This window comes from Parasteatoda tepidariorum, chromosome 7 (genome assembly GCF_043381705.1).
Source record: "Parasteatoda tepidariorum isolate YZ-2023 chromosome 7, CAS_Ptep_4.0, whole genome shotgun sequence".
In the NCBI taxonomy this organism is placed as follows: domain Eukaryota; kingdom Metazoa; phylum Arthropoda; class Arachnida; order Araneae; family Theridiidae; genus Parasteatoda; species Parasteatoda tepidariorum.
Genome location: NC_092210.1, coordinates 78382904 through 78392234, shown reverse-complemented (window position 1 = coordinate 78392234; position 9331 = coordinate 78382904).

Sequence of the window (9331 nt, the reverse complement as noted above, 5' to 3'; positions counted from 1 at the left end):
AATTTTTCGTTTAATTAGAGCCTTTGAAAAAAAATATATGAAAGGGACACCGGTGTCCCCATCTGCGTGAAAGGGCTAATGGGTTGAAATTCAAGTTTCTAACAACTTAATTACTTACAAGTTTCGAATCATATTTCTCTAATACCCGTTTTTATATGTATGTGCAAAAATTGATCTCACCATGTGTGTTGAAGTACTCATAAGCAAACTGCAAAATAACTGAATTTTGAACAATGTTTATTTTTGTTTATGTAAAAAAAAGGAATACCTTTGTTTGGAATATTGTACGTTACGTTATCTTAGAATAAATATATTGTTTTCATTGATATTTCCTATTATTATTAGTTGATAATCTTCAATCTATGGTGCCGAATACTCGATTAAGCATTTTTTTCAAAGTTTACGTATTGATTGAGAATTAAATTAAAGTAAAAACCGTTTTGTTTCTTCACTGAGAATTTCCGTTTCCAATGGCGACGAGCAAAAGTAATACGGCAAACGATAATGATTTGTTGCGGTACGCATAAGCAAACTGCAGAATAACTGAATTTTGAACAATGTTTATTTTTGTTTATGTAAAAAAAGGGAATACCTTTGTTTGGAATATTGTACGTTACGTTGTCTTAGAATAAATATATTGTTTTCATTGATATTTCCTATTATTATTAGTTGATAATCTTCAATCTATGGTGCCGAATACTCGATTAAGCATTTTTTTCAAGGTTTACGTTTTGATTGAGAATTAAAGTAAAAACCGTTTTGTTTCTTGACTGAGAATTTCCGTTTCCAATGGCGACGAGCAAAAGTAATACGGCAAACGATAATACAATGTTGCGGTACGCATAAGCAAACTGCAGAATAACTGAATTTTAAACAATGTTTATTTTTGTTTATGTAAAAAAAGGGAATATCTTTGTTTGGAATATTGTACGTTACGTTGTCTTAGAATAAATATATTGTTTTCATTGATATTTCCTATTATTATTAGTTGATAATCTTCAATCTATGGTGCCGAATACTCGATTAAGCATTTTTTTTCAAAGTTTACGTTTTGATTGAGAATTAAATTAAAGTAAAAACCGTTTTGTTTCTTGACTGAGAATTTCCGTTTCCAATGTCGACGAGCAAAAGTAATACGGCAAACGATAATACAATGTTGCGGTACGCATAAGCAAACTGCAGAATAACTGAATTTTGAACAATGTTTATTTTTGTTTATGTAAAAAAAGGGAATACCTTTGTTTGGAATACTGTACGTTACGTTATCTTAGAATAAATATATTGTTTTCATTGATATTTCCTATTATTATAAGTTGATAATCTTCAATAAAATGTGTGTTGAAAGAAAATTAAATCGAACAACACAGATCTAGTGCTTTTTTTACAGTAACGGCCAAGGTTAAGGTCATCGTTGAGTAATAATCGAGGATGATGTAAGTATGAAAACCGAAGAATGTATCCTCGCATTCCCACACTAAAAGAAACACTTTTTTATTGCAATTTACGAAATATTTTGACGAAATTAAAATTTTCGGTACGTCTTCCCGACGTGACTTCGATGATTTTACTCAGAGGTATAGTATTGGCAAGAGTGACGAAGAACGAAAAACAACAGATGTTGCCGGAGGTTCGAAGTTTTTTAAATTTTTTTTATAACCATCATTGAACAGCAGACCCAATTTTTGGGTTTACGACTACTAACGTTCAACTCCGTAGCCTTGTATTTTTGAGTCCAATCCAGAAGACAAGGGAACTCCTAGATCAAGTATTGAGAGAAATTTGCCTTCGTTGGAGACTTTTTGATTGAAGTAACCCGCACAGAGAGGAACACCTCTTACGGTTAGCCTTACAGCAACGGGACTCTAATCCATAATCCGTCAACCACTGAGGATATGTTACGTCAGCCATGTGATCGGTGCGAGCCGCATGTGGAATTTGTATCGACCAGCCATTGCTGAGGTTCGAACCTGGTTCACCTCATTGGAGGTTCGAGGTTTTATTTTATTTTATAACCATCGTTGAACAGCTACCCTACTTTTGGGTTTACGACTACTATTGTTCAACTCCGTAGCCTTGTAATTTTGAACCTAATCCAGAAGACAAGGGAGCACCTGGATCAAGTATTGGGAGAAATTTGCCTTCGTGGAGGACTTTTTGATGGAACTAACCCCGCATTTGCGCTACATGGAGAGGAAGACCACGAGAACCTCCCACGGTTAGCCTGATGGCATGGGGACTCTAACCCATGATCCGTCTACCACTGAGGATATTTCACGTCAGCACTGTGGTCGGTACAAGCTGGATGCGGAATTCGTATCGACTGGGATTCGAACCCGGTTCGCCTCATTGGAAGACGAACGCTCTATCCCCTGAGTCATCTCGGCTCTAGGTTCAAAGTTTGTCATAGTTTAGGATTTTGCAAATCCTTTCAAACAAATGGAATGTGTAGTAAACGGCATGGGAGAAATTTTGTTAGCAGTATGATGCCTGCAGAGACGGATTTCAAAATGCTATTCGTAAAAAGGAGGCCGGAACAGCAAAGCTACTGAGAAAGCAAATTAACTCCTTACTGCTACTGACCAGCGAATATCCAAGAAAAAAAAGAAAACTGATGTAGTATATAAGGTTATAGTATGAGCGTACGCCCGTAAGTGCTGACGACTAGTACTGGAACTAATAAATGATGCATTAATGTTGCCTTATTTTGGTACGTTCGGTGGGGCTGTCGATAATAAAGTTGTTTCTATGGACGATAACGCAACATTGTCATCGAATGTAACACAATATGACAGTATTGTCGTCTGTGGAGAGGCGATCCACCAGAGACATGTGTGCGCATGCGCAGAACCGCGATTGATTATTGTAGTGCTGATCGAACGAAACGGTACTTACTATCCGGATAAGTCGCACACACAGTGTTCTACAATACCCACCCCTAATAAATATTTAAAACCCTTCAAAGAAATGAACTAAAAAACAGTATCATCACGAAAAGCGAACAATCCCACTAAAAAATAAGCTGATTTTTAATCCTCCATTAGCTCTTACCGACTTCAATAATGATGGGTTATTGTTAGGAAACTTTTTTTATTCCTCACTTAAAAATTACAAGAATTATAAAAATATGTATTTTTAAGAATATGTATGCACTTGTTTACTGAAATAATAAAATATTTTTTAGCATACCACATACCATACTGTTTTATCTCTTAATTTATTCTCTTATTGTTAATAATGTCCCTTAGAAATATAACAGCTTTATTGAGATACAGGGGAGAAAAATAATCACAGATATTGGCATTATTTATGAACTATCAGAAAACTATATTTCTTTATAAGTTTTTTTTCTCCCCTTTTACTTGGCTTTAAGGAGAGAGAAAAAAAAAGATCTTTTTTGTTTATGTCCTGAGACGGACATAGTTGTTGCCTTTTCAGGGACTTGAGATTTATTGAAAGTCGGTGACTCGAATATATGACACACATTTGGCCTATTTTAGCGAGAATACAAGTCTCTTCAAAAAATGTGTGCCTCTTTATACCAAATAACCGCTGTAAATGACAATGGCGAACATCAAAAGTCCATTTCTATTGTTGAAATTCTTTATGGTGCTTGATAATCTTCTCCAGGTTTTTTGCCATCTGTCGCTTTCATGTGATATAAGCACTTTGCATTTCTTTTTTACAATGCAGACGGTGTATTTTATGGTGTGTGTAAGAATTTCTGTTTGAATTGTTAGATGAGGCTTTTGTTCTCAGAGAAGTTAAGTACCAAAGAAAAGTATTTATTCTGTCTGCATCTTTTCGTTAACCAAGTTTTGGTAAACAATCTCCAACTACTCAGACACAAGGTTTAACTAATTTTACTCACATTTTACAATTTTTACGCTATATAAAATCCTTATATGCAACATGTACATATCTATGTACACTTTTTATGTGCACTAAATCATATCTTATCCTTGATTTAGTTAAGTTGTTTGTAGCTATTTAACTTACATATAATTTGATTAAATTATGAATGAAATTAATTTTAAATAAACTACTTAAGCACAAGGTTTAATTAATTTCACTAACAACTTACAATTTTTATGCAATATTAAATCTTTATTTGTAACATGTACATATTCATGTACCCTTTTAATGTGCATTAAATCATATCTTGCCCACGGTTCAGTTAATTTGTTTGTAGCTAGTCAACCTACACACAATTTAATTAACTTATAAACAAAAATTACTTTTAAATAAACTTACGTTTCGACCCTGTGGAGCAGAAATTAGTTTAACTGTAATTGATATCATATATTTATTAAGTAGTTTTGATTTTATAGAACTATCTTCTAATATATTAAAACTTAATGTTTCTTATAAACTAAGCTGGCTGAAAAGTAAATTAAGCTGATTTGGGATCGAGGTGGCTGGGTATGTTACAGATGTAACTTTTAAGGTGATTATTTATTCAAAACACTAAACGAAGAAGTTATGATTAAAACTAAATTCGAACTGCTTCATTAATACCACTATCATGAATTTATGGAACTTAGGGCAACCTTGTAAAAGAGCGATTGACTTTTAATATATTTTCAAAAAATATTAATTTATAAGAAAAATGGTTATAAATTATTTGGGCAAATGGATATCACAAAACGAATTTATTTGGAGGCATTAGTCTATTCTTAAAAAGAAAGGTACAATTTTTGTAAGAGAAATTTGTAAAGCGGAGTCAAATGGTATGTCTGTTTTCTGAAATAACTTTGACAATTTCTTTCACGTAATTTGATATGCGTTTTATTTTCTTAAACACGCAGTTGTGTTCAGGATAAAAATCTCACTGACGATATGTTTTGTTTAAAAATTACGCATACATTGTTATGATAAAAAAAAATCAAAATAAAAAATAATTTTTTTAAAAACCACATTTTTGTAGTGGAGAATAATATTTAAAAAATAAAAATTTGAAAAACGAAAAACGTGGGGAGCATGAAATACACAACAGTAATGTTATATTAGTGTGTGTGTGTGCTCATGAGAATATGTGTATGTATATATGTAATTATAATTGTATCTGAATGTATATGCATGTGTATGTGGCTGTGCATATGCATGAGTAAGAAAATGTGTATATGTACTGTTATGTATTTCATGCGCCCCATGTTTTTCGTTTTTCAAATTTTTATTTTTTAATTATTATTCTCCACTACAAAAACGTGGTTTTTAAAAATATTATTTTTTATTTTGATTTTTTTTGCACTCACCTCCAAAATCTCAATTTTCTCACTCACTGTACACAAAACTTTTCAACTGACATGTGACACTAATTTGAAATAATCGAATCGACAATAAAAGACAATTGCGAAAGCACTAACTTTTCTTTAATTTTATTTTACTTAGTATGTCTTCTTTCTCTTCATTTTCATGCATTGTCATCCAATTCTGAACTATGTGCCAAATTTCAAGTCTGTATCTAATCGGAAAGTTAGTTTAAAATCGATTGCAAAATTCCACACTAAAAGACATACACGAAGGCAAGTTAATATAAACGTGGTAAAATATAAGGTTGTAATTCTAATTGGAGTTGTAGTAATTCTCTTTCAGGTTAGTTCTTCTAACATCAACTGTTTCACGCTCTAATTTAATCACCCTCGAGATCGTCAAAAAAATGCAGTCAACTGTAAAAATGCAGTTAATTTTTTTTTTAAAAATCACTCGTGTCGAAATTTCTTTCTTTAGGTAAAACAATTGCTAAACATTTTTTTCCTTTGCGTCAATTGAAATTATTCGGTGTCATCCTTCAATTGCTTGGAGAATGACACGAATGACTGATTTTACTTTTTGCGACATTTCTTATAGTAATCGGATGACGCAATACTTCAGAAGCACTCTACATGAGAAACGTGGAATAATCTTGAATCTGTATTTTCAACAAATACGCTAATTTTGTGCGTTAAAAAAATACGTCAACACTACAAAATATTAATTGTTTTAGGTGGTGCAGGTTTGTTTTCTCTTATAATTAATAAAACGAATTTTTTTAGCATCTCTGAATAATTTTGAAAACTTGCAGACAAAAGTAGCTATTTATTTCAAGCTTTTTTATGTCATGAAATCATAGATACTCGTAATTAAACTGTTATAAAGCAATAAGTATGCCATGGTAATGATAATGATAAGTATGGTAATGATAAGTACGCCCGATTAGTGGAAGAATCAGAAATTTAAAATAATTTTTATTTTCATCATTATTGCAGGGGTTTAAACCAGTTAACCCCTTAACGATCGGTTAATTTTCAAGAAAACGGTCATAAAAGTGCCTATTTTTTTATTAGTGCTATTTAATTAGTGCTGATATCTAGTTTTAAATAAACTGTCTACAATTGCCTTAAAAATATCATGGTACTCCCATCTAGTGTGTAAATTGAGAAATAAAATGTTTTCCAGGCAAAAGAAATGAATTAGTTTTATTCTTATTGGCGCAATTTCACGGGAGCGTGAAATAGAGGGCGAAACTTCACCCTATCATTTTCACGGGAGCGAGAAGCGTGTTTGCATACACATCCGACTAAATCTTTATTGCAGTGCGTATGATGTGTTTAATCGGCATATAAAATAAAAATTTACCATTGACTATCAGTAAAGTACCACAAGAATATTAATTGGTGGTATGTTGTCTTTATATTACAATTGGAATTACTAAGTATTTCATGTTGCAGGGTGGTGGGAAGGAAGCACGAGGCCAGAAATCAATAACATACGTGAACCGCGATTTGGACGACGAACGTTGATAATCGAAGAAATTTGCTCAAATTTTTAGTCCTAATTTTTAAAAATTCTATGCAATTAGCAAAGCCAGTACTGGCCCTTTTGCTCTACGAGGCTGAATTATATAGACCAGCGATTTCCAATTTTTTTCTGCTGTGGAACCTTAAATAATCGACTTTCTTTTGGCGGAACCCCAAGTTTTTTTTTAAAAAAATATTTCATTAACCCATTTCTTCTCGCTCCCGTGAAAATGACGGGCTGATGTTTCGCCCTCTATTTCTCGCTCCCGTGAAATTTCCGGGTTGGAGTGTTCAGTAGTAACGCGCCAATAAGAATAAAACTAATTCATTTCTTTTGCCCGAAAAACATTTTATTTCTCATTTTACACACCAGATGGCAGTACCAGGATATTTTAAGGTAATTGTAGATAGTTAGTTTATTTTAAACTAGACGCCAGGACAAGATGTTTGGATGTCAGAAAAAAATAGGCACTTTTATGACCGTTTTCTCGAAAATTAACCGATCGTTAAGGGGTTAATGATTGTGAAGGAGTCTCGGTGGCTCAGGGGATAGAGCATTCGCCTTATAGTGAGGTTCGCTGGAATTCGAACCGGTTTCGAATCCCAGGGATTGCTGGTCGATAAGAATTCCGCACCGGGCTCGTACCGACCATAGTGCTTACGTAACATATCCTCAGTGGTACACGGATTATGGGTTATAGTCCCCTTACCGTCAGGCTAACCGTGGTAGTTTTTCGAAGTTTTCCTCACCATGTAATGCAAATGCGGGTTAGTTCCATCAAAAAGTCCTTCACGAAGGCAAATTTCTCATAATACTTGAGCCAGGAGTTTCCTTGTCTTCTGGATTGGGTTCAAAATTACAAGGGTACGGAGTTGAACATTTGTAGTCGTGAACCCAAAAATTGGGTAGGCTGTTCAACGACGGTTAAAAAATGATGCTTGTGAAGAGATAATTTACGAACGATTATTAATTACATAGAAAATATGTGAAGATCTAATTTAATTTATAATTTTTAAAATATTTGGTGATTGAATGAAGAGGGAAATTTTGTTCATCATGTTGATTTTTCAATATTAGTTCTTAAAACTGGATTTCGTGACATACAATTGAATTCACAGTTCTTGAGCGGCAAGTCTAGTTCTTAATTTGATTTTAGAGCATGCATAAATTGAAAATGAATGAACTGAAATATGGATTTTATTAAAATAAAAACGAAAGAGAAAGAAAATAAACGCTGAGAGTGGTTTTCAAAGAAACATTGTTCTGCATTGTTGAATTTGGTTACGTTTATTCGATGCGAAATGCTATTGGAGCTTTTCATAAATGCATATGTCTTTTTCATAATATTTTTATTAGAAAAAACATTGCTTTGAAATTTTTTTCTTCACATCAATTAAATAATTTCATAAAAATAACGGAAATATTAAAAAAATAATGAAATATTAATTTGATGTAAATTTAATTATATCTTTCCAAAACAATAACTGGTTAAAAAATTTCGTAACTCTCAGAAACTCTGTTTACATTCCACGGAACTTAAGGGTTCCGCGGAAAACCATTTGAGAACCGCTGCTGTAGGTCCTCGAATTAAATACGAGAATCCGAAGCATTCGATTCAAAAGCTTTCCCTCTCTCTCTATCTTTCTCGCTTTCTCTTGGAATTAATTTTATATAGTGTTTTATATATTTCGTTATTTTTGGACTTCGTTATTTTTTTACTTTTCAGAAATGAGTTGACAATTTTTAATTAATTAGAAATGTAATCCTTCCTCGGCTTTTAAAAGAGTTTATAATAGGACCATTTGCTCTGCGTTCTAATATGTCATTGCTTGATTCTGATTGCATATCCTGTGAAGAATCTCTAAAGTTAAACTCCATGCTTAACTGGTTAAACAACCATATTCTCTCTCTCTTAAATAAAGAAAAACATTTAAACTTAAAGGAAGCACGAAATTTTCCGATTCATCAAAAATTAACTTTAATTTTATGTCGTCATTCATTAAAATACTAATAAGGAAAAAGAGTTGAATTACTGATTTTTTTAATTTTTTTCTTGCATTTTACATTTCCGTTGTTTTGTTTAAAGTTCAAGGTGAGTTTGTAACAGGAAGCGGAAGGAGACAGATATAATTTTTTGTTTGCGTATTGGTTGATGAAACCAAAAACATCACACCGTAACCAAAAATTGAATATATTTATATAATTAATCGCTCCGCAGTCACTGCGTGAAGGCATTTAAAAGAATGAATAACTATTTTTTCGTGTTTTACATTTCGTACGTCATCAAGGCGCATCCAACTTTCTGGGTGATAATGTGCAGATGATAAATGAACAATTTAGTGACTACCCTGAATATGCAATGACTTAAGCTTTTTTTTTTGAAAAAGTGAAAAAAATATGCACATTCGTGGTCGAAAACTAATATTATAACGAGTATATAATATTAAAATGATGCAAATACCTTGCAATTCAAAAATTTGTTGACCATTCTTAACTAAAATAATAAAAAATAATAAATAATTGCTAAAAGTTATTTTTTAAGCGGAATTATCTT